Source organism: Ctenopharyngodon idella, chromosome 21 (genome assembly GCF_019924925.1).
Source record: "Ctenopharyngodon idella isolate HZGC_01 chromosome 21, HZGC01, whole genome shotgun sequence".
Classification (NCBI taxonomy): Eukaryota; Metazoa; Chordata; class Actinopteri; order Cypriniformes; family Xenocyprididae; genus Ctenopharyngodon; species Ctenopharyngodon idella.
In genome coordinates this window covers 6,133,186-6,158,357 of record NC_067240.1, presented here as the reverse complement: position 1 = coordinate 6,158,357, position 25,172 = coordinate 6,133,186, and the positions used below count along the sequence as shown (strand labels likewise).

The 25,172-nt window shown below is 38.9% G+C and overlaps 1 pseudogene; it reads left to right on the top strand.

Annotated features, from left to right (window-relative positions):
* Window positions 1–16,618: 16,618 nt before the first annotated feature.
* LOC127504302 (somatostatin receptor type 2-like) lies at window positions 16,619–17,827 on the top strand (annotated as a pseudogene).
* The last annotated feature ends 7,345 nt before the right edge of the window (window positions 17,828–25,172 follow it).

The window sequence follows — 25,172 nt, the reverse complement described above, 5'->3', positions numbered from 1 at the left end:
TATTAGTGCATTCTGTTCAACATGTTAGAAAGTTAGTGTCTTTCACTGTTTATTTAAAGAGATCACATCACAAACAAAGTTGTACTTTTGATTGTTCTGCTTACACTGTCTGTCATTTGTTTATCAAATAAAATACTTAATCATTGACCCTGTGTTACCATTTCCATATACTGTTGTTGTCATGCTTATACTAAAGATATGAATTGGTTAAATGCTGTGTGGGAATGATGAACAATTTTAAATTCAAGTCAGTCAGTGTCAGTCCAGTCAAATGATAAAGTCAGATATATGACTGCCTTTTTGAACCTTACTTATTTTTCTTTATATATTTGAATATGCCATGTTTTATGTGACGTGAAACATGAAATCATACACACATATTCTTGTGACTATTCAAAACACAGCTCAGATATTTATATGCATTCAGAGAGACTGGACATTCACTCTTCAGGTACTAAACTCCTCTTAAAACACATTACATTTTTTGTTTAAACATAGGGAAAGTACTCTAAAATTATTAATTGAATATTTGAATTTAAGGTCTTTTTATTTCTGCATTTTGATAACTTGGATTTAAGAAGTATATAATAGAATGTATTTCAAATTTGGCATTTGTAACTACATTTCATGCAGTCTAAGTTATGTGAAGTTTTTAGTTTAAAAATGATAAACTATAATAGTATAATACTATAACTGACTATAATAGTTCCTGCGATTGCCCTGTCTGCTATACTGCATTAAACTCCATTAATCTCATTTTGAGCAATCTGTGTGAGACAAATGACAGAGGAGTATCATTTTGAGCTTTTTTACATTGTTTAAATCTTAAACGTTGTGCTTGAAAGGTATGTGGCCCATTAGTTCTGTTCTGTTAAAATGGGACAGCGGGTAATAGGCTTTTGATAAAAATCAGATGCTCTGCAAATCGTCTCGGTTACGTATGCAACCCTCGTTCCCTGAAGGAGGGAACGGAGACGTACGTCAGTAGTGACCAACGAATTGAGATATTGCCAGAGAGCCCTATCAGCTTCGAGTGAACTAAAACAAGCCAATGGAATTGGCGTGCGATATTTGCATAATGCGCACCGCCTCCGCCAGGTGGTATAAATAGGAAGCAGATGCCATCGCACTCTGTTTTTCACTGAGGAGTCTGCACCTAGTCTGCACTGCAGCAAGGGTACAGAAACTGTGGCGACGGGACGTACGTCTCCGTTCCCTCCTTCAGGGAATGAGGGTTACATACGTAACCGAGACGTTCTCTTTCAGTCGGTCACATCAGTAGTGACCGACGAATTGGGATCCCAAATAAAGCGCCACAGTTATGAACCCCTTCCAGTGCCCAGCGCAAGCTCTAGCCACCCGGCACACCAGTGGGACGGGGAAGGGGCGAGCTTACGCCGAGAGAGTCTACTGCTGTTCCGACATACCCACTAAGTAAACTAGACTACACTGGGGAAGCAAACCCATGGGGGACGCTGCAGAGATCACTACCCACCCGTAGGGGAGGAATTTACGTGGAGAGTACACATATGAACTGGCCGAGGGCAGTACGCATATGGAGTCCCTGGGATGGCTCCACCTGGGTAGGGGGAGACTCATCTGACAGGTGACAGCAGAGCTGGCTCTGCTAAGGGAAAGACACGGGCTCGCCGTAGGGAGTTGACCGTGGACAAATACACACATGGGACCACTCACGTGGAGGGGTCACGACATGTGGAACCCAGCCAAACGTCAACGTCGGTGACGGAGGTTTGGCCTGGCATCAGGCACTCCGCAATGTCCGAGCAGGCGGAGGAACTCGACAGGGTTCGCCAAGCGGGGAACTCGACTGGAGTAAAAGGATGCACGTATCCGGCCCAGGGGGCGGGAGTGGCATTGCAAGCTGACACTAGAACAGGCTCTTCGCGTCTACTGGCTGCTGGAAGCGAGTACACGGGAAGATACCAGTTCTACACGAAGGCTATAGAATCTAGCGAACGTGTTAGGTGTCGCCCAGCCCGCAGCTCTACAGATATCTGTCAGCGAGGCGCCGTGCGCCAGCGCCCAGGAAGAGGCCACTCTCAACCCGAGAGGGGGCTCTCAACCCGAGCGGGCAAGGCACGCCCTGGGATTCATATGCCAGGGCGATGGCATCCACTATCCAGTGGGCCATCCTCTGCTTGGAGACAGCCTTTCCCTTCTGCTGGCCTCCGTAACAGACAAAGAGCTGATCTGAGGTCCTGAAGAGTTCCCACAGGTCGGGACGCGGGTGCCAGAGGGTGCCCCGTCTCTGAGTCAGGAGGTCCTTCCTCAGAGGAATGGGCCAGGGAGGTGCTGTTGCGAGGAGCGTGAGGTCCGAGAACCAGGTCCGAGTGGGCCAGTATGGAGCCACTAACAAGACCTGCTCCTCGTTCTCCCTGACTTTGCACAGGAGCTGTGCGAGAAGGCTCACTGGGGGAAACGCATACTTGCGTAGGCCCCGGGGCCAGCTAAGTGCCAGGGCATCCGTGCCGAGCGTGCCACCGGTCAGGGAATAGAACCACTGGCAGTGGGCAGTCTCCGGGGAGGCGAACAGATCTATCTCACTGAAGCGCTGCCAGATCAGCTGGACCACCTGGGGATGGAGTCTCCATTCGCCCGGAAGCAGAGGCTGCAGTGAGAGCTCGTCAGCTGCACGGTTGAGCACGCCTGGGACATGAATAGCACGAAGCGACCTCAGATGCTTCTGACTCCATAACAGAGATGGTGGGCGAATTGCGACATATGGCGGGAGCGTAGACCACCCTGATGGTTGATGTATGCAACGGCCGCAGTGCTGTCCGAGCGGACCAGTACGTGCTTGTCTGTCAACAGCTCCTGGAAGCGACCCAGTGCAAGACGTACTGCTAGCAACTCGAGGCAATTGATATGCCACTGCAGTTGAGGCCCCGTCTACAGACCCGATGCTGCATGCCCGTTGTACGTGGCCCCCCGCCCCGTGGCAGAGGCATCTGTGTGGACCACAGCATGCCTGGACACTTGTTCGAGGGGAACTCCAGCCCGCAGGAACGAAGGGTCCGACTACTTGGTGAGGGTGCGACGGCAGTTTGGTGTCATGGGGACATGGAACGTACCGCGCTTCCACGCCCATCTCGGGACCCGGCCGCGGAGCCAGTGTTGAAGCGGTCTCATATGAAGCAATCTGAGCGCCGTGACTGCGGTTGTGGATGCCATATGCCCCAGGAGCCTCTGAAAGTGTTTCAGTGGGGCCGCTGTCCTGCGCTTGAGCGTACTCAGGCAGTTCAACACTGACTGGACGTGCTCCTTAGTGAGGCGCGCTGTCCGGGCGACCGAATCCAGTTCCATACCGAGATAAGAGATCCTCTGCCCGGGGGAGAGTTTGCTCTTGTCCCAGTTGATCCGAAGACCCAACCGGCTGAGGTGAGCTAACACCATGTCCCTGTGTTCGCCCAACTGCTCCCGTGAGCTGGCCAGGATGAGAATGCGAACGCCCTGTTCCTTGAGCGGAACAATGGCCGCCTCCGCAACCTTCATAAAGATGCAGGGCGACAGGGCCAGCCCGAATGGCAGGACTTTGTACTGATATGCCCAACCCTCGAACGCAAACCATAGAAAGGGTCTGTGACGAGGCAGAATCGAGACATGAAAGTACGCGTCCTTCAGGTCGATCGCTGCAAACCAATCCTGGGGACGGATGCATTCAAAAATGCGTTTCTGCGTAAGCATCTTGAACGGCAGCCTGTGAAGGGACTGATTCAGGACACGCAGATCCAGGATTGGCCGTAGCCCACCGCCCTTCTTGGGTACAATGAAGTAGGGGCTGGAGAACCCTGACTCCATATCGGCTGGAGGGACCGGCTCGACTTCATCCTTCACCAGGAGGACAGCAATCTCCGCCCGGAGAACAGGTGCATTGTCCAGGGACACATGAGTGTAATGGACACCCCTGAACACCGGGGGATGCCGGGCGAACTGAATTGCATAGCCGAGTCTGATGGTATGAATGAGCCAGCGGGACGGGCTGGAAAGCGCTAGCCAGGCTTCCAGACACCGAGCCAGCTGGACCAAATGCACCACAGGCGTGCATTTGGCGTGCGTGGGTACCGCTGGACTCCGGAGAGCCAGCGGCAGAACAAACCAAAATTCTCCACCCGGCCCTCCTCCGGGGAGGGAGCGATGTGGGCATTGTCTCCCGAAGAACTGTTTACCTCAGCTCCAGGTCACCCGTTTCTCCAGGACCGTTTCTTGCTAGCCAACTGGCTTGGTTGCGGGCTGAGCGGGCTGGATTTTAGGCCAGCTTTTGAGATGAGAGCATCGAGAAAGCGCACTTTGACGACGACACACCTCTGCAAGGCTAGCCAGGGGTGTTTCCGGACCACCATGGTGGACATTGTCTGGCCAGGGGCCTGTGCTATGACTTACATCATGCGTAGCTCAACCCCGACTCAGAACTACCCATATGCAATGAGCGCTTTGGCCTTCCACAGACTTGCCGGGGGCCAAGACCCATGCAGGGCAGAGGTGGTGTGCCCGTAGCATTGCCACCCCACCACAGAGGGTAGTGAGAGAAAAAACTTTTAATGCAGATTATGACCCTTTTGGTGTTCCATATTTGGCACCAAAAAAGGCTTCCAAACTGCCAAGTTTTTCATGCACGTCCGGGCTAAAGACAGGGGGCGGGGCAAGGCGAGTACACATCACACCACGCCCCCAGGGGCCCGGGAAAGCATGGTCGTTAACTCTGAATCTGATTCAGCATGAGCACATCACAACCGTGAGACGCTCAGCCTCATCTTCATGTCCAGACCCCAACAACCCTCTCTCCAATGTAGTAGTCGACATCTGATCCTCTGCTGGAGCCCTGACTAAGACGCTAGGTCCCCCGTGAGAAGGACCAGCAATCCACCCAGAAGCTACCAGCCATGTGGGACAGTGAACGTGGCCGTCTAACTGAACGACACACGGCGCTGAGCGCCGACGTGGCCATGTTGTTACCAAACATAAACCACCCATGAACACAGTCACAACATGTTTGCGATGCATTAGAGTAGTGGGGGGCCCACGGAGATTGGCTCGGCGGGTATTGTCCCACTGTGATCCTCTGGTCACCCTGGCTTATTCACCAAAAGTAGTACTTTTCTGATTCAGAAAGAGAAACTAGACTGGGGAATAGGTGAGGGGACTCCACCTCATTTGAGGCACTCGAGTCTCGACCACGCATCTAGAGTGCAGAACAACGCGCTGGGTTGCCATGGCAACGCGCACTGTCAGCCGGCAAGCTGTAAACTCCGTGTACAAATGTAGGCTCATGTATATGTTAACATTTAGTTTTTTTTTCTCCATAGAACGCATTTTCTGTGAGATTTTGAGTAGAGAAAGAAGGAAGAGATGAATAATTGTACAGTGGACTTCACCACACCTGAAACATCTACATTCTCCACAGCTCAGTCCATTGGGCCAATGAAAATTTTGGATTTTTGTCTGCACAGCTTTAATTTCCTGTTTGGTCTTCCTACACACTCCTATGTTATATGGCTCATCATCACAGGAACAAGAAGTGGAGTTGCATCAGAGATCTTCAACCTCAATCTGTCTGTTTGTGAGATTACCAGCTGTCTGAACATTTTGGTCCATGTACTTGAGCGTTGGTTTTTAAGTCTCAAGACGTTGAGATATTTTATGTTAGGACTCACCGCCACTGGTCGTCCTCTGTTTTATTGTCTGATGTGTGTTGAGCGTTACCTGGCAGTGGTTCATCCTGTAACCTTTCTGAAGTACAAACCTCTCAGATGTAGAATGATCTGCTGCACTGTGGCCTGGATATTCACTCTTGGATCCTGTATGTGCTGCATGTTTACTATAGTTTGGTGTAATTTTTATTATTATGTATGCTTCTACTCTATTCAGTTCATACTCTTCCTCTCCATCCAGTTGTTTTGTCTTGTGGCTGTTCTCAGAGCTCTGAAGCAGTCAGGACCAGGAGAGAGAGGGAGAGAGAGAAAGGAGGAAAACCACATAAAGAGAATAGCGTTTTATCTCATTCTAATAACTACTGTGAGCATGACTATTATGTATATGCCACCTGCTATCTCAGGATTGTATTACATTCTGACTAATCTGTATTTTCAGGAACCTTTTACTTTTGGGTTTTTTTGTTATCTACTCGCTGGTTTTGTTCAGCCTTTACTTTATCTGAACCGGGTTGGAAAACTCTCCTGTAAAACATTCAACTGTTTAGTTTTTAGAAATTAAACATGTTAGTACAAGTGAAGAAGCTTCACACATGGCTTCTGTACTGTCTTCACAGTGTAAAGCGGCTCAGAACATGTTAGTGTGACTTTCTGTCATTCATTGTTTATTTAGAGAGGTAGACAGCCACAATCTGTCTTGATTGTCCTGATTATTCTTTTCCCCATGAAGTTTAAGTTTATTCTGAATGTGATTATCAAATATGGTTATTATAAGTGTTTGCTAAAGATTGTTTATCCAATAAAATGCTTCTTCAATGACAAGGTGTCATTATTGTCATTATTCCAATATTGAGGTTTGACTTTTCCACAAATTGCTGCATTCAATTTTGACATCCTCAAGATTTACTTGAAATGTAACTCTCACATCTATTGCTAGTATAATAATAATAAAAAAAATAAATAAATAAATACTGTTTATAATATTAATACTAATTCTGCTTCTTAGAAATGTGTAATTAATGAATGTCAGTTCACATGTTTAGTTTGATATATGAACTTTTTTAAACCTTAACTTTATTTACATTATATACCTGCATTTCTAATGTTTTATATGGTGTGTAGCTGATGAAATCATGCACACATATTCTAACAACTGTGATATTCTGTAACAGCTGTGAAGTCAGTCTACAAAACACAGCACAGAGATTTATACACATCCAGAGAGACTGGACATTCATTCTTCAGGTGACTAATTCCTCTTAAAAACATGAAATCTTCTATATGAAAGTTTGGTAACACTTAAGCATAGGGAACACATATAAACTATTAACTAAGACTTTTCCCTCGATAAACTCCTAATTTACTGCTTATTAATAGTTAGTAAGGTAGTTGTTAAGTTTAGGTATTGGGTAGGATTAAGAATGTAGAATAAGGTCATGCAGAATAAGGCATTAATATGTGCTTAATAAGTACTAATAAATAGCCAATATTCTATTAATATGCATGCTAATAAGCAACTAGTTAAAAGACCCTAAAATAAAGTGTTACCGAAAGTTTTTTTTAATGTTTTGGTAATTTGGATTTAAATTGGGGCTTATGGAAGTACATAATAGAATGTATTTCAAATTTGGCAATTTTGACAACGTTTCATCCAGTCTGAATTATGTGAAGACTGTGTGTGAGACAAATGACAGATGAGTATCATTTTGAGCGTTTTAACATTGTTTATGTCTTAAAAGTTGTGCTTGAAATGAATGTGGCCCATTTTAGCTGTTCTGTTCTGTTCTGTTAAAATGGGACAGCAGATAAATGGCTTTTGATAAAATCAGATGCTCTGCAAATCTTAGCATTTTTATGCAGACTATGAAGATATCATTCAAAATATTTTATTTTATAATGTGCATTTGTTTCTATTAAACATTCATGTAATCCTTCTGGGACCCAGTAAATAATTTATGTGCTCTCTATTTCCATGAGACTTTAAGTTAATACACAAATTATTTTTTATATTATGTTTCCCTGAAAATACAAAACTCTGCATGCAAATTTAGGTTCATGTAGCCTATTCTCATTTTACTTTTTCCCAATAGAGATGAATAACTGTACAATGAACTTTACCACACTTAAAGTATCTACATTCTCCACAACTCAGTCCATTGGGCTAATGAAAATTTTGGATTTTTGTCTGCACAGCTTCAATTTCCTCTTTGGTCTTCCTACACACTCTTATGTTTTATGACTCATCATGACAGGAACAGGAAGTGGAGTTGCATCAGAGTTCTTCAACCTCAATCTCTCTGTTTGTGAAATTGCAAACTGTCTGAACATTTTGGTCCATGTAATTGATTATTGGTTTTCAAGTTTCACGACATTACTATATTTTATATTAGGACTAGGCATCACTGGTCATCCTCTGTTTCAGTGTCTGATCTGTGTTGAATGTTAGAAGGCTGTGGTTCATCCTGTAACCTTTCTAAAGTTCAAACCTGATCTGTGCACAAGTGATCTGCTGCACTGTGGCCTGGATAATTACTCTTGGATCCTGTTTGTTCTGCATGTTTACTATAGTCTCATGTAAATTTTATATTTATGTATGCTGCTTTTCAATTTAGTACATACTCTTCTCCTTCATCCAGTTCCCAGCCAAGCTATGTGGGGCCCAGATGGGTGTCACCTGGGCTGTCTAACTGGGACCCAGCCGGTTTTGTCCACAGTTTCCATGGAGGCCCCACATGGGTTAGCCCAGATGAAATGAACACTGCTCAGTGTGCACACTACAGGCTGTTAAATGTAACACAGAAACATGCTGGAGTTAATGAGATAATTAGGTGATAACGAGCAGAATCACCAAAGGACAGAGGAACAACAAGAACTACGACTTCAGCCACAGCCTTCGATGAAATCAACTTAAGAGAAAAGACATTAAATCTCTCAAGATCCGATTAAATATCTCCACAAACAGCATTACCAGCTTCACTTATTACTAACCAGATTGAATTTATTTCTGACATACATCTACAAAAGTTGTTATTGAGAATTACCAGAGGTTTAGATGTTGATGATTTGTTGAAAATAAGTTTGGTTTGATGTCACCATGATCAAGGTCAGTGCTTACTTCAGTTAGGCAGTTTTACTCTTGACTGTTTTAGTGTTAATGTTTCTCTGGCTGCTCTAACTGTGTGTTATGGCAAGAAACTCAAGAGACAATGTGAAATCATCATTTAATGGATTATGAGCAAAATGTGATTAACTTTGGGCTGGATCACTTCTGGAATTACAACAATAAAATTGTTTTAATCAGAAAATTTGAGAAACACATTGTTCACTAAACACTTTAAACACTCTGTAAGATTTACTTACACACAGACATCAAGAATCAGCGTACCAATCTCAACAATGGTGACATGCTTCATGCCGCAATGCGTTCTGGGAGCCATGGATGAGTTTCGCATGAAGCACCCAGAATGCATTGCGGCATGAAGCATGTCACCATTGTTGAGATTCATACGCTGATTCTTGATGTCTGTGTGTGAATAAATCTTGCTGGTGTTTTAAAGTGTTTAGTGTACATTGTGTTTTTCAGATTTATTATTTTGGCCTGATTTAATCAACTGTTTTGTTGTAATTTTAAAGCTCAGTCGTTCAATCATCAACATCTAAACCTCTGGTATTTCTCAATAACAACTTTTGTGGATGTATGTCAGAAATAAAGTCAATCTGGTTAGTAATAAGTGAAGCCGGTAATGCTGTTTGTGGAGATGTTTAATCAGATCTTGAGAGATTTAATGTCTTTTATCTTCAGTTGATTTCATCGAAGGCTGTGGCTGAAGTCGTAGTTCTTGTTGTTCCTCTGTCCTTCGGTGATTCTGCTCATTATCACCTAATTATCTCATTAATTCCAGCATGTTTCTGTGTTACATTTAACAGCCTGTAGTGTGCACACTGAGCAGTGTTCATTTCATCTGGGCTAACCCATGTGGGGCCTCCATGGAAACTGTGGACAAAACCGGCTGGGCCCCAGTTAGACAGCCCAGGTGACACCCATTTGGGCCCCACATAGCTGTGCTGGCTGGGTAGGCGAAAAACATTATGTGACAAAAAAAGTATGTCCGAATTCATAGTATCTGGCGAGATTCTGAAGTGTGCATATGATGGACATTTTACTATCCCATGAGGCCACTGGAGAGGATCTGTGAATGGCGGTGATGCAACTGACGCTGGTAGGTCACGTGACAAGGGCAACATGGTGAATGTAGTATTTCCAGATTACATTCATACTACACACATTCATAATATATAGAACTTACCTTTTTAGCAGTCGTGTAGTAATTACTTATTCAAAATACGTACCTACTCAAGAGAGTATGCGATTTCAGACGTAGCCATAGCTAGTGTGCTTTTCATTTCTTATTTGTGCATCCTTGTTTTCTTTCCTTGCTTCATTTCCTCGCATCTCAGCTCCACCCTCCTTAGGATGTGAGGAAAGGATGCAAGGAAAGAAAAGGAGGACGGGGGAATCGAAGGGAATCTTATTTGTACATTGGAATATTCTTGGTCACTCAAGTGTCATCAGCTGCACTCAAGGGATCTGCCTTTATGTTGTTAAAGTTTGGGGTTACACTTCATTTTGATGGTTCCCTTTCGACATTCTCTTGACTACACGTAACGTTGCGTAATGGGTAGGGTTAAGGTTAGAAGAATAAAGGGTAAGGGTTAGTAGAATAAGTTGACATGTAGTTGCAAAGTTACTTTTAGTCAGTAGAAAGCAAGATGCCCTGTTGACATATATGAGATATTTAAAGGGAATCTATTATGCCCCTTTTCACAATATGTAATATAAGTCTCTGGTGTCCCCAGAATGTGTCTGTGAAGTTTCAGCTCAAAATACCCCACAGATCATTTATTATAGCTTGTCAGTTTGCCCCTATTTGGGTATGAGCAGAAACACACTGTTTTTGTGTGTGTCCCATTAAATGCAAATGAGCTGCTGCTCCAAGCCCCCTTTCCAGAAGAGGGCGGAGCTTTAACAGCTCACGCTTCAGTTGCTCAACAACAACAAAGCTGGAGAATCTCACGCTGCCAAAATGACGATTGTCAGTAACTGTGTTCAGTCTTACATTGTTCAAACTGGAGTCGGACACTGATGGAGAGACTCAGGAAGAAGTTACAGCTTTTAGAATGCATCTGGACGTTTCTGAATGGTTAGTTGCAAAAAAAAAAAAAAAAAAAAAACATAGCGTTTTTAATATATTGTCTTCACAGAAAACGAACACAGTTTTTCAAGACAATAACCTTTTACACTGCGCTTTACAAACGTGGTTATAAAGTATATAAACAAGGTTTAAATTAGATGACACATATATGGTCTCTAAGACAACAATAGCTTTAGCCACATTTGTTGTGGAACTGGCTAACAGACACATCGATTGAAATGGCAATTTGCTCAAAAGTCATAAAAAATAAACAGTGTGACACTTACTTTTTCTGGAGGATCACGAACAGTTGGTACAGATCCATCCTTGAGTACCAACTCTTTAGCAAAGCCTGCCTTGCATTGCCACTCATTCACAAAGTAGTCTGAAGTGAAATGATATAAACTCAGACATAAATTAATTTAGGTTGATTTTGGGGTGCATTATCTTCAAAAATAAAACTAATCCACTGCATCCTCAGTGGCTGAGATGCTGGGAGAAAATAAAGAGTCTTATGTTCAGTCTTACATCCAAAAACAGAACACCATGATTGCTTACAAGACATTGTTGAGCGACATTGCTGCTCAAGCGTGAACTCGCTGAAAGCAGGAACTATAGTAATGCAGCCTGAGCACTGTGACGTCACACTGCTCAGAGAATCAAAATGGCATGTCTAATGAGACTGCTTTAGAAAAAAAGAAGAACAGTAAATTCTGCAGTGTAAAATTAACACAGTTCGGTGTTCATATGGGAACCACCAGCAGAGTGTTAAAGATAACACCAAAGCAGTGTTAGAGTTAATTAGATACTTAAGTGATTAATTGAGTGATGATTGTTCGATTATTGAAGACACCTGATGATAACGAGCACAATCACTGAAGAAAAACTTCCAGCCACAGCCTTAGATGAAATCAACTGAAAAGACATTAAATCTCTCCTATTACAAACCAGACTGACTTATGTCATTTATCTACAGTTCTTTTTGAGAATTAACAGAGGTTTAGATGTTGATGTTTTATTGAAAATATTTGGTCACCGTTATTGTGCTCAGTGTTTCCTTTAGTTGGGCAGTTTGACTTGATTTCTTATGTCGGTTTGTGGTCTTTATAACAGTGTTTACAAAAACATGTAATTTGTTGCAAAGAAAGCCAGAAACAAAGACGATCAAGTGATATATCTTTCATCATCATAAAAAAAGTAATTGATTAATGTCGTCACTGACTGAAAGTGGTTACTTGTTATTAGTCTTACTATTAGTTTTTACCATCAATACTTTTTTGCCACAGATCAGACATTCTGAATTTTGATTTCTAAACATATCAAGAAAAGAATAAAAGAAAATAGACACACCCACAAACATCAAGAATTAACATATGAATCTCAACAAAGGTGACATGCTGCATGCTGCAATACATGATGGGAGTCATGAGTTTTACACTACTGTGGCTCCCAGCATCCATTGCGCCATGAAGCATGTCACCACTGTTGAGATTCATAGGCTGATTTTTGATGTGTGTGTCTGAATGCCCCACCTTTTCATTCATTCATTCTTTTTTTTTTTTTTTTTTTTTTTAAATATGCATCATTCAGACACACCAACATCAAGAAACAACATATGAATCTCAACAATGGTGACATGCCTCGTGTCATAATGTATGTTGGGAGCTGCCATAGTATAAAACTCGTGGCACCCAGCCTACATTGCAGCATGAAGTATGAGACCATTGTTGAGATACATATGCTGATTCTTGATGTCTGTGTGGAACTCAAAATTCAGAATGTCTGATCTGTGGCAAGAAAATATATTAACAACAAACAGCCACTTTTGGTCAATGATGAGATTAATTAATCACTTTTCTTTTTGGTAATGCAAGTGAAATCACTTGATTGTCTTTTTTTTGTGTTTTGGTAAACACTGTTACAAAAACCACAAACTGAAATAAAAATCCAAGTCAAACTGCCTAACTAAAGGAAACACTGATTACCATTATGATGACCAAACATTTTCAGTAAATAAGCAACATCTAAACCTCTGTTAATTCTCAAAAAGAATTGTAGACAAATGGCAGAAATAAAGTCAGTCTGGTTTAATGTCAGAACAGTGTTATTTTAACACTGGGGAATTTACTGTGAGTGGGTGGATTTTTATCATTGTAGGGTGGTTGTGTTCACACACTGCCAAACACCATGTAAAAGTGGATTTTGCATAATAGGTGCCCTTTAAAACTTTTAACAGAGGTAAAACATAAGTTAAAATTTTTGTGACAGATGTGAAGGCGGAGGAGAATATATACATGCATAAGGTTTTCGTTTCCGCATAGAATATACCTGTGCACCCTCACTCTTAGCTCCTCTGGAAGCTTCCTCACTCCTCGTTCCTCTTGTGCTTGCAGTGCAATCAGAGAATTCAGATGTCCTTCAGCTTGGACCGGTTTCTGGGTCATAGGCTGGAGGATGGAGGAAATGAGGAGTATTGAGTATTGAGAAGAACCCCATACTGTTTCTACTCTTTCAGAAATAAGATTACATCACAATAAACCTGTTGTTGGAAAATAGGTGTCAGTAAGTTAAATGTTGTATGGAAATGTGTCTTGATGAATAATTGGTGTCAGTAAGTGGCAGTCAGTTCAAACCTGTTCACTTTAGTCAGATACTGTCTTTTAAACCTTATATTTGTTTATTTTATATATTTGCATATTTTATGCAGATGAAGTCATATATTCTGTGACAGCTGTGAAGTCAGTCTACAAAACACAGTACAGAGATTTATATACATCCAGAGAGACTGGACATCCACTCTTCAGGTGATAAGCGTTTAACTCAGATTTTCTATATAAATGTAAAGGTTGATATTTTAATAGAATCTCAATATTTGTTTGTGTTGTTTTTACTTGGACAGAAATGTATTGAAAATCAAAATTTACTTTCGTTGACTTGTTTTCATTTTGATTCACTTAGTCTAAATTATGTGATGTTTGGTATAGGAGGAGTGGTATAGGAAGAGATTTATTTTTTGGTTGAATGTAATTAAAGGGGCGGTCACACTACCCTTTTCATTCCATTGACTTCCATTTGTACGCATGTGAATGTCACACCGCATATGCAAGCTAATGCGAAAATTTTCACATTTTGCTGCATTCCAAAGTTCAAGTTTGGTGAAATCTGTGAATTTGCATCAAGTGAAGATGTGTGAACAGCAGAAGATTAATATGTTATGGCGTGACCTCTTGGCTGAATTAAAATAACCATATTTTGCAGTAATTTTTATTATTATTTTTTTTTACATTTTGAGTGTATTGCTAGTTGTCATATGTTGAATTCACGTTTATAAAAAAGACACTGCAGAGACAGAGACGTTGCAGTGTCAAAGAAATGTTGCATGCTCAGTCTAGTCTATTTTTCATGTTTAGTTCAGAGCGGAGTTAAGCATTTGTATTAGACTATATAGACGTTGGCTGAAACACAGAGAATTTGAATTCAAATGAGAATGAAATGAAGGAAATCTCTTCGTGTTAAATGTAAATGTAAATTTCACATGGTCGGTCTGGAACTGCCCGAAAACACGAAGAGATTTCCTTCATTTCATTCTCATTTGAAGTCAAATTCTCTGTGTGTTTCAGCCAACGTCTATATAGTCTAATACAAACGCTTAACTCCGCTAAGACTATTAAGTTTCATTTGAACAGTATGAACAATACTAATTTGTGAAACTAATTTAGAAATGGTGTCATGGAGGCCTTTTAGTCTTGTTGTCCTCTTGTGTAAAATGTCAAACAGCTTCTTCACTGCATTTTAAACTGCTTCTGGTTGTTTGTACTGTTTGGTTGAGACAAATTCTCGTAAGAAGACCTTTACAACAAAAAAAGTTTACAGGTCTAATTTTCAAAACTGTCTCAAAGATTATCTGAACCCCTGCATCCCCATATAATAACCAACATCTGTTCTCCTCAACTGGTTGGTCTCCTAAACCAAATGGTTCATTTTACATAACACTGCCTTTTTTGTCCCTATAGATCTTGCAATATTAAATTGTTTGGTGATCTTCTGGGCAGAGAAGACAGACAGAGAGAAGATGAATAACTTCACAGTGAACTTCACGTCTGCTGTTTCTACAAACTCCACACCTCAGTGCAGTGGGCTACTGGCCAATGTAAAACATGGTGTACACAGCATCAATTTCCTGTTTGGTCTTCCTACACACTCCTATGTTATATGGCTCATCATCACAGGAACAGGAAGTGGAGTCGCATCAGGATTCTTCAACCTCAATCTGTCTGTTTGTGAGATTGTTAACAGTCTGAACTCTTTGTTCGCTGTACTTTCTTATTTTCCTTGGCTTTCAAATCTAACAAACTTAGGACAGTTTTTATTAGGATTTGCCGTCACTGGTCGTCCTCTGTTTCATTGTCTGATGTGTGTTGAGCGTTACCTGGCAGTGGTTCATCCTGTACACTTTCTGAAGTACAAACCTCTCAGATATAGAGTGATCTGCTGCACTGTGGTCTGGATAATTAGTTTTGGCTCCTGTTTGTGCTGCATGTTTATTTTACTCTTACTTAACGTTTATTTTTATGCATGCATTAACTCGATTCAGTTCCTCGTCATCTTCTTCATTCAGTTGTTCTGCTGTGTGGCTGTTCTCAGAGCTCTGAAACAGTCAGGACCAGGAGAGAGAGGGAGAGAGAGAGAGGAGGAAAACCACATGAAGAGAAGAGCGTTTTATCTAATTCTAATAACAACTGTGAGCATGGCTATTGTATACATGCCATTTACTCTTTCAGGATTCTTTTACATACTCACACTCAGTTGTGATGAACCTTTATCTGTTGGCATTATTTGTTTTATTCTGGGTGGTTTTGTTCAGCCTGTTCTTTATCTGCAATGCGCTGGAAAACTCTCCTGTGTATGTTCCCCATAAAACCTGTAATTGTGATAAATCACAAATTACTTATCCTTATTTTTCTATTTCATAATTTTTATTTATAGATGGAAACTTTGTAAGTTGTCATTACTTTTAATTTTAAGTGAAATTTATATTATTTCTTTATATCAGAGTTTATTCCAGAACATGCTCTGTGTATTTTGCGAGATTGTCAATGACTTACACTTAAAAATACTTTTTCTATTTTATTTACATACAAAGCGCTAATATTAAATAAATAAATAAATAAATCAAAAGCTTTGTCAGTGTATTCACTGACATACTGAACATTTACATAGCAAACATTTACATATAGCAAAATGTTCCACCTGTGAAAGTCTTTGGATTTATAAAGAGAGTTTTGGCAGACTGATTATGTTTTAGCCTGTAAAAATAAAATATTATAACAATACTTTTTTCAGCCTCAATACTGAAGTTGAGAGTCAGCTGATAAATCACATGGTCACCTGTTGACATGCTGGAAAGGTATTATTATCTGAGATATAAAGTTTTTCTTATGCATTCATATAAATCTATGAAATTAGGGTTGAAATAAATTGTCCCATTCATGTTTAGTACGCTTAGTGCTTTGTCTTAAAAAAGAAATTGAAACATAATACCTTAATGTGGTCAAACTTTTCTTTCTTGATTTTATTCTATTTATTACACCACATGAAATCATTATCAAAATGGTAATTTATTCAACATTCTAAATAAAGTACAGTTTTCTTGAATTTCTCATAGCCTGTTGTAAATTTTTCTCTTCATATTTACAGTTACACACAACATTATCTGTCATTTAGAACTACTTTTTACTTTTTAATATTTGCATATCTTATGTTTATTGTGACATGTAGTATTTGGAGTCATGTACATATTATCTTATGGCAGCTGTGAAGTCAGTCTACACAGTACAGAGAGACTGGACATTCACTCTTCAGGTGATGAACTTTTAATTAAATTCTTACTTTCAAAAAAAAAAAAAAAAAAAAAGGCTGTGAATGTAAACCATGATATTGATATACAATAATTTAATATTCTCAAGTCATTTAATATTGGAGTGCTTCTGTTATTTGGAATTGCAAATGTGGATTACATGCTGGAATGTATTGCAAATTTGAAAATTTTTAAATGTTTTAAAATCTTTTCCATAGAAATATTTATTTTGTGAGGGGCTGAACTGAGAATACAAAAGCAGAGGAGATGAATAACTCTACAATGAACTTCACCACATCTGAAACATCTACAAACTCCACAACTGAGTCCTTTGCATCACTAGGAAAGTCTGGATATCTTTTTGTACAGCATCAATTTCCTGTTTGGTGTTCCTATACACTCCTATATCATCTGGCTCATCATCACAGGAACAGGAAGTGGAGTTGCATCAGAGTTCTTCAACCTCAATCTGTCTGTTTGTGAGATTGCCAGCTTTCTAACTGGTTTGATCTCTGTACTGTCAGTTAATTTTTCAAGTTTTTTAACATTATCATATTTTTTGGAAGGACTCTCCATCACTGGTCGTCCTCTGTTTCAGTGTCTGATCTGTGTTGAGCGTTACCTGGCAGTGGTTCATCCTGTAACCTTTCTGAAGTTCAGACCTCTCAGATATAGTGATCTGCTCCTCTGCAGCCTGGATAATCACTCTCGGATCCTGTTTGGGCTGCATGATTATATTAATGCTATCTATCATGATATATGCCTGGTTCTTCTCATTGCAGTTCCTCATCTTCCTCTCCATCCAGTTGTTTTGTCTTGTGACTGTTCTCAGAGCTCTCAAACAGTCCGGACCAGGAGAGTGACGAAGAGCGAGAAAGGAAGCGAACCGTGCAAAGAGAAGAGCATTTTATTTCATTCTAATAACTACTGTAAACATGGTTATCATATATGTCCCACCTATTTTGGCTGGATTCTTTGACATTTTGATGAAACACAATATGTTGCTTCTTTGGGATCCTGCTGTGGTCTGTTATGTGCTGGCTGGTTTTGTTCCACCTGTTCTTTTTCTGCACCGCACTGGAAAACTGTCTTATCTCTGTTGCTCATAGCATCAGCAATTGTAATATTTGACTAAGTTCTGTTATTTTATCTTGTAAAACACATTCAAAATAAAAAATAAATAAAAAAAAGGTAACTCTTTAGGTTACAGCCCAGAAAGTACTGCGTAATTACAACGTATTTACAGTGTAACGTCCGATAATTATAGTGTACCTATAAAGTAAGTACGTGTAAGTATAGGGGAACAATATGTAAAGTCTTGGGAATAAAGGGGTAACAACAAGGAAAATAATAAATTATTTATACTCTAAGTATTTTAGAACTAAGGGGTACTTATACTATTATGATAGACAACAATCTTGCGTTCGGGAGCAATTTAGCGAGAACATACACTGCACACCTTTTTGTAATAATAGTGTTCAAATATATAAAGGCTTTTTAAAATTACGGTGTAGGCTACATATCAGTGCATTTACACAGTAATTAGTTTTTTTGCAAAAGTGCACTGATTAAGTTGTTTCAAGGCAAGTAAAACTACAAGTATTGCAATTATGTTAATACTGGGGAAATACATTCTTGTTTCATGTAGTTACAGGGTAAGTATGACATTGTGGGCTGTAAATTAAAGTGGTGCTTGTTACCCTCTTGTTCCATGTGGGTAAGTACAATAAAAAACACACAATCTGATATCACTGACTCCGAAACCTTTATTTGAAAAACAACTTAATTCAAAACTGGTTTACAACACTTCTTATTCCTTTATTCATTTTTTTTTTTTTTTTTTTTAAATTAACTTTTCATTTCAAATTCTAAAGTCTTGACAGAAAGTAGCATGTTTTGTCCTTTTTTTCTCTTGCTTAGCTTACTCCTCCTCTTGTTCCTTTTCTTCTTTTTCAATCTTTCCACTGATGAGTCGAAAATAGGCCTATGTGAAATAAGTTTTTTTCTAGTCGACTCGTAGTTGTTCATTTAAGCAATTTGACTGATCACATTTATATTAATTTAATTTCTTAAATACTGGAGAGAATAAACCATAATAATGAGCGTTTATGTAATATAGGCTATAGTACTCAAGCGCACGCATAAAGCCTGCCATAAAGAACCGGCAAAAGTAATGATTATGAATGTGACAAAAACAGCAACGAGACATTTTAATTGTTTAATATCGGTTAATTTAGCCTATAAGACGTGCTCCAGTTCACGGGCAAGTGATCGCGCCAGCGCCTCCATGTCATGATTATATTGTCTGCTATAGGCTATTTGCTTCTTATTTATTAAATCCAGGCAATTGGTTGATGAAACATTGATTAAAATTAAGACAAAACGAAATTCACTTCAAAGAAAGGCTTTCTACAAGACACAAAACTTAATGAAGTGGTCAAAAGAATGTCCAACCCACTCCATGTCTCCCGATATATTGCGTATCTTATACTGTTCTCTTTTCATAATCAAATAGATTAAATAATAATAATAATAAAAAAACATTATAATAGGCCTCTTTAAACATAAATATGACACTAAATAAGTTTTCTTTAATACCATCATGTACAGTACAGAGAAATTTCATGTCGTGAGGAAGAGCGGATCATGTGTCGAGTCGGATCAAGCATAATTCATTTTTAGACTTATTTGTTGGCCAGTTGTGGTCTGTGCAATAAATATTAAAAGTTCTAGACCACCATTTATTTTTGCACTAATGATAATATTTACAATAATATATTGAATTTGATAGGTGTCTCTCACATTGTCCCACAGCAACATTAAAATAGTGTATATTAGTGTACAATTATTTATAATAATAATTTTTTTCTATTTAGTGTCAATTTCATTCAACATATTTAATAATGGGACATCCAAGTTATTTGAAATATTTGATTTTTTTTTTTAAAGTAACGCAATAGTTACTTTTATAATGATGTAACTCGGTTACTAACTCAGTTACTATTTGTGAGAAGTAACTAGTAACTATAACTAATTTATTTTTTTAAAGTAACGTGCCCAACACTGTTGTTAACATTAACAATTTGAGGACAAAGTATAACAATAATAATAATTTTCATGGTTTGATGTGATATGAGCTAAGCGATCGTTAGATTTAATCACCATTAGCAGCGTGATTTATTGTAATGCTTTTTTTTTTTCTCAGTTGGTCAGAACAAAAGTGGCAGATGTTACTTACTTGTTCAGATGAGATTCTCTGGTGAAAATTCTTATTTTGGTCATACTTCCAAGACTAATCTGTGATTTGGAAGTACAGTATCCACCGGTGCGGTGACTGACAGCCACACATTCTCCTCAAAACATTAGATTCATCCGCGCTGAGGAGCCGTGCCGATGCACAACCGCACATAACTGCAATTGCATGTTTCGAACAGAGATGGCGACAAAGAGGCAGAACTTACGGATTGCAGCTTTAAATAACTAAAGATATATATTTTCTGTTTTACTTCATTTTAGTTATAGATAACTGATATCAAAATTGATTTTGGAGTAAAATACATTCTCTCTTGTCAATGCGATTCATCTGCAAATACATTTATATATACGGTTCATATATACGGAATAGTTCACATGTGGCTTCTGTGTCTGATTTATACTGTAAAGTGGCTCGGAATTTGAACACAAACTTACTTTTTTGACCCTACTTTTAATTTCTTTACACATTAAGTTTATTTATGTTTATATTATTTGTGTTGTGACCAGTCTGCCATTTTATCCAATAAAACAATAATAATAAATGAAGTCTCACCTTTTCCATATCGAAGGTTGCAAAATCGTCTTAACCTTCTGAGCTTTTATTCATCATATGACAATTTATTCAAATTTCACTCTCATGTCTAATGCACAATATAATAATACACCTTGTTTTATGTAGTATGTGCTGTTTTGCTGTGCTAATGGTATTTTTATTCTTTCAAAAACAAGATTACATCAAAACAATCATGCCATTGTCTACAGTGAAGATAAGGGGCAAAAATCGAAATGTTGTGTAAAATGTGCCTTTGTGAACAAATTCAAATTATTCATCTATTAATCTGAGACTTATATAATTTAATATTTGCATATTTTCTGTTTTATGTGAGTGTAGCAGATGAAGTTGACAGCTGTGAAGTCAGTCTACAAAACACAGCACAGAGATTTACACATCCAGAAAGACTGGACATCCATTCTTCAGGTAATAAACTCTTATAAACTATAGCAGATCTAGTTCATTTATCTAGATTGTTATTAATAACAGAGTGATATCTGATTTTGAGGGAATTGTTTTGGTTAGTTGGACTGAAATTTTACCTTTATATTATAGGCTACTTTTGTTGACTTTTGACTTTGTTACACGCAGTCTGAAATGAATTATGTAAAGTTTGTTCACTTTAAATTGTTAAAACAACAGATAACTGAGAATGACCCTTTTACTGAACTACAACAGCACACAATAAACTTAATTCAACTTAAACATTTGTTTGAGAGTCAGAGATTGCCGATTCTGTTCTGTTATAATGAAGCTAAATAGCTTTTTGATGAAATATGCTTTGCAAATCTCAGCATTTTATCATTTTATACAGACCATGAAGATTTCATTCATGATATGGTACTTTATTATGTTTTTATTTATTAAAAAAAAAAAAAAAAAAAAAAGAACTCCGGAGCATCCATTTTCAGCCATGTTTACACAAATTCGGTAATAACCCATAAAGCAAATATTATATAAACAAATCATGCTCATGTAATGATAAACCAATCATACTCAAATCTTTCACAACAAAACAGTGAAACTACTTGCAAAGTTTATTTGATGTATATGTTATACAGGTGCTGGTCATATAATTAGAATATCATGAAAAAGTTCATTTTTTTATTGTAATTTATTTTAAAAAATGAAACTTTCATATATTCTAGATTCCCTACATGTAAAGTAAAACATTTCAAAAGTTTTTTTTTTTTTTAAATTTGTTGATTAGAGCGTACAGCTAATGAAAGTCCAAAATCCAGTATCTCAAAATATTAGAATATTTACATTTGAGTTTCATTAAATGACCATCCCTACAGTATAAATTCCGGGTATCTCTTGTTCTTTGAAACCACACTAATGGGGAAGACTGCTGAATTGGCAATGGTCCAGGAGACAATCATTGACACCCTCCACAAAGAGAATAAGTCACAGAAGGTCATTACTGAATGGGGTGGCTGTTTACAGAGTGAAATATCAAAGCATATTAAATGCAAAGTTGACTGGAAGGAAGAAATTGGGTAGGCAAAGGTGCACAAGCAACAGGGATGACCGCAAGCTTGAGAATACTGTCAAGTAAAGCCGATTCAAACACTTGGGAGAGCTTCACAATGAGTAGAATGAAGCCGGAGTCAGCGCATCAAGAGTCACCACACTCAGACATCTTCAGGAAAAGGACTACCAAGCCACTTCTGAAACAGAAACAATGTCAGAAGCATCTTACCTGGGCTAAGGAGAAAAAGAACTGGACAGTGAACAGTGGTCGAAAGTCCTCTTTTCAGATAAAAGTAAATTTTGCATTTCATGTTGAAATCATGGTCCCCGAGTCTGAAGGAAGACTGGAGAGGCACAGAATCCAAGCTGCTTGAAGTCTAGTGTGAAGTTTCTGAAGTCAATAATGATTTGGGGGGGCCGTGATGTCTGCTGGTGTTGGTCCATTGTGTTTTATCAAGTGCAAAGTCAATGCAGCCATCTTCCAGGAGATTTTGGAGCACTTTATGCTTCCATCTGCTGACAAGCTTTATGGAGATGCTGATTTCCTTTTCCAGCAGGACTTTAGCACCTGCCCACAGTGCAAAAACCACTTCCAAGTGGTTTGCTGACCATGATATTACTGTGCTTTATTGGCCAGCCAACATGCCTGACCTGAATCTATGGGATATTTTCAAGAGAAAGATGAGAAACAGTCGATCCAACAATATACAGATGATCTGAAGGCTCAATAGTGCCTCAGCAGTGCCACAGGCTGATCACTTCCAGGCCACACTTCACTGATGCTGTAATTTGTGCTAGGAGCAAGTCATTTGCTGTAATATGTGCTGCCGACCAAGTATTGAGTGCACAAATGAACATACTTTAAAGAACTTGAACTTTTCTGTTTAGCAAATCCATTTTTTGATTGATCTTAGAAAATATTCTAATATTTTGAGATACTGGATTTTGGACTTTCATGAGCTGTACGCTCTAATCATCAAAATTTAAAAAAAAAAACTTTTGAAATGTTTTACTTTACATGTAGGGAATCTAGAATATATGAAAGTTTCATTTTTAAAAATAATTTACAATAAAAAAATGAACTTTTTCATGATATTCTAATTATATGACCAGCACCTGTATGTGATGTATTTGTATATGAAAAGTTGAAAGTTGAGTTTTCTGTGCCAAAGTTCTTTTTGCCCCCACAGAGATGAACAGCTCTACAGTGAACTTCACCACATCTGGAACATCTGCAGACTCCACAACTCAGTCCTTTGGAGTAGTGACCATTCTGGACATTTGTGTGCACATCATTAATTTCCTGTTTGGTGTTCCTACACACTCCTATGTTATATGGCTCATCATCACAGGAACAGGAAGTGGAGTTGCATCAGAGTTCTTCAGACTCAATCTGTCTGTTTGTGAGATTGGTTACAGTCTCGATTCCTTGCTCTCTGTACTAGTCTGTACTCTTCCTTGGTTTTCAAGACTTGGGGAATTAACATGGTTTTTTTCAGGACTAGGCATCACTGGTCGTCCTCTGTTTCAATGTCTGATCTGCGTTGAGCTTTACCTGGCAGTAATTCATCCTGTAACTTTTCTGAAGTTCAAACCTCTCAGATATAGAGTGATCTGCTGCACTGGAGCCTGGATAATCACTCTTGGCTCCTGTTTGTGTTTAATGTTTCGTGTAGTCTTATTTAACTTTAATATTTATGCATGCTTCTACTCGATTCAGTTCTCCTTCTTCCTCTCTATCCAGTTGTTCTGCTGTGTGGCTGTTCTCAGAGCTCTGAAGCAGTCCGGACCAGGAGAGAGAGGGAGAGAGAGAGAGGAGGAAAACCACATGAAGAGAAGAGCGTTTTATCTCATTCTAATAATTACTGTAAGCATGACTATCATATATGTGCCATTGACTCTCTCAGGATTCTCTTTCATTCTGACACAACAATATTCTGGTGACCTTTTTTCTGCTGTATTTTTTTGTTTTGTTCTTGTTAGTTTTGTGCAGCCTGTTCTTTATCTGCACCGAATTGGAAAACTTTCCTGCCCCTGTTTCCCATAACATTCAATTGTTTAATTTTTACATAATTACCATTACCAAGCCTAATTTCGTTTTTAGCTTTGGCTGGAACAACTTTAAAAAATGTTCCCTGTGGTTTTCAATTACAATGGATTCTTTAATGAATATTTGCATTTTTGATGCAGAACATGTTAGTATGCTCCTCTTTCATTCCATTTCCTGTTTATTTAGTGATCCACCCATTCACTGATTCCTTATAAAATGCCTGACTTTACATAGGCCAACATATTAACTGCACAGTAAAATCCCCAGAGTTAAATCTGCTCTGCTCAGAGTACATTTGGTCCCTCTCTGAAAAGTGTTAAAATAACACTGAAGCAGAGTTAAAGTTAATGAGATAATTAAGCTATTAATTAAGTGATGATTAAAAATTAACGATGAACACCTGCTGTTAACAAGCAGAATCACTGAAGAAAAGAGAAACACAAGAACTACAACTGACTTTAGCCAAAACCATTTAATTGAAATCAACTGAAGATAAAAGTCATTAAATCTCACTAGATCTGATTAAAAGATCTGATTCACTTATTACTAACCAGATTGACTTTATTTCTGTCACAAGTCTAAAAAAGTTCTTATTGAGAATTAACAGAGGTTTAGGTGTTGTTGTTTTATTGATTAAAAATGTATGCCACCATCGTAGTGGTCAGGGTTTGTTTTAGTTGGGCTCTTGACCCTTTTATGTTTTTAAAATCATTTGTGTTTGAGCAATTGCAATAGTGTTTCATATCAAACACTTGTACATTCAAAAGACTGAAGGAGCAGGTCAGCTTGAATTTGCTGCTTGAAAGCATTTCGAATTAGCATTACAAAGAGGTCTATTGCTTTGCAGCGTGAAGCATTTTTTTTAATCACCATTGTTGAGATTCATATGCTGATTCTTGATTCAAATGCCACCGTAATGCTTCTGTGCTAAAAATGAACGACTACTTCTGCTCAGGCTTATACATGAAAACATAGCATACAATCCTCAATGGTGGTGACAGTAATTAGTCATACTGCAGTGCATGATGGGAGTTTTGTCCTATGGTGATACCCAGCATGCATTGCAGCGTGAAGCATTTTTTTTAATCACCATTGTTGAGATTCATATGCTGATTCTTGATGT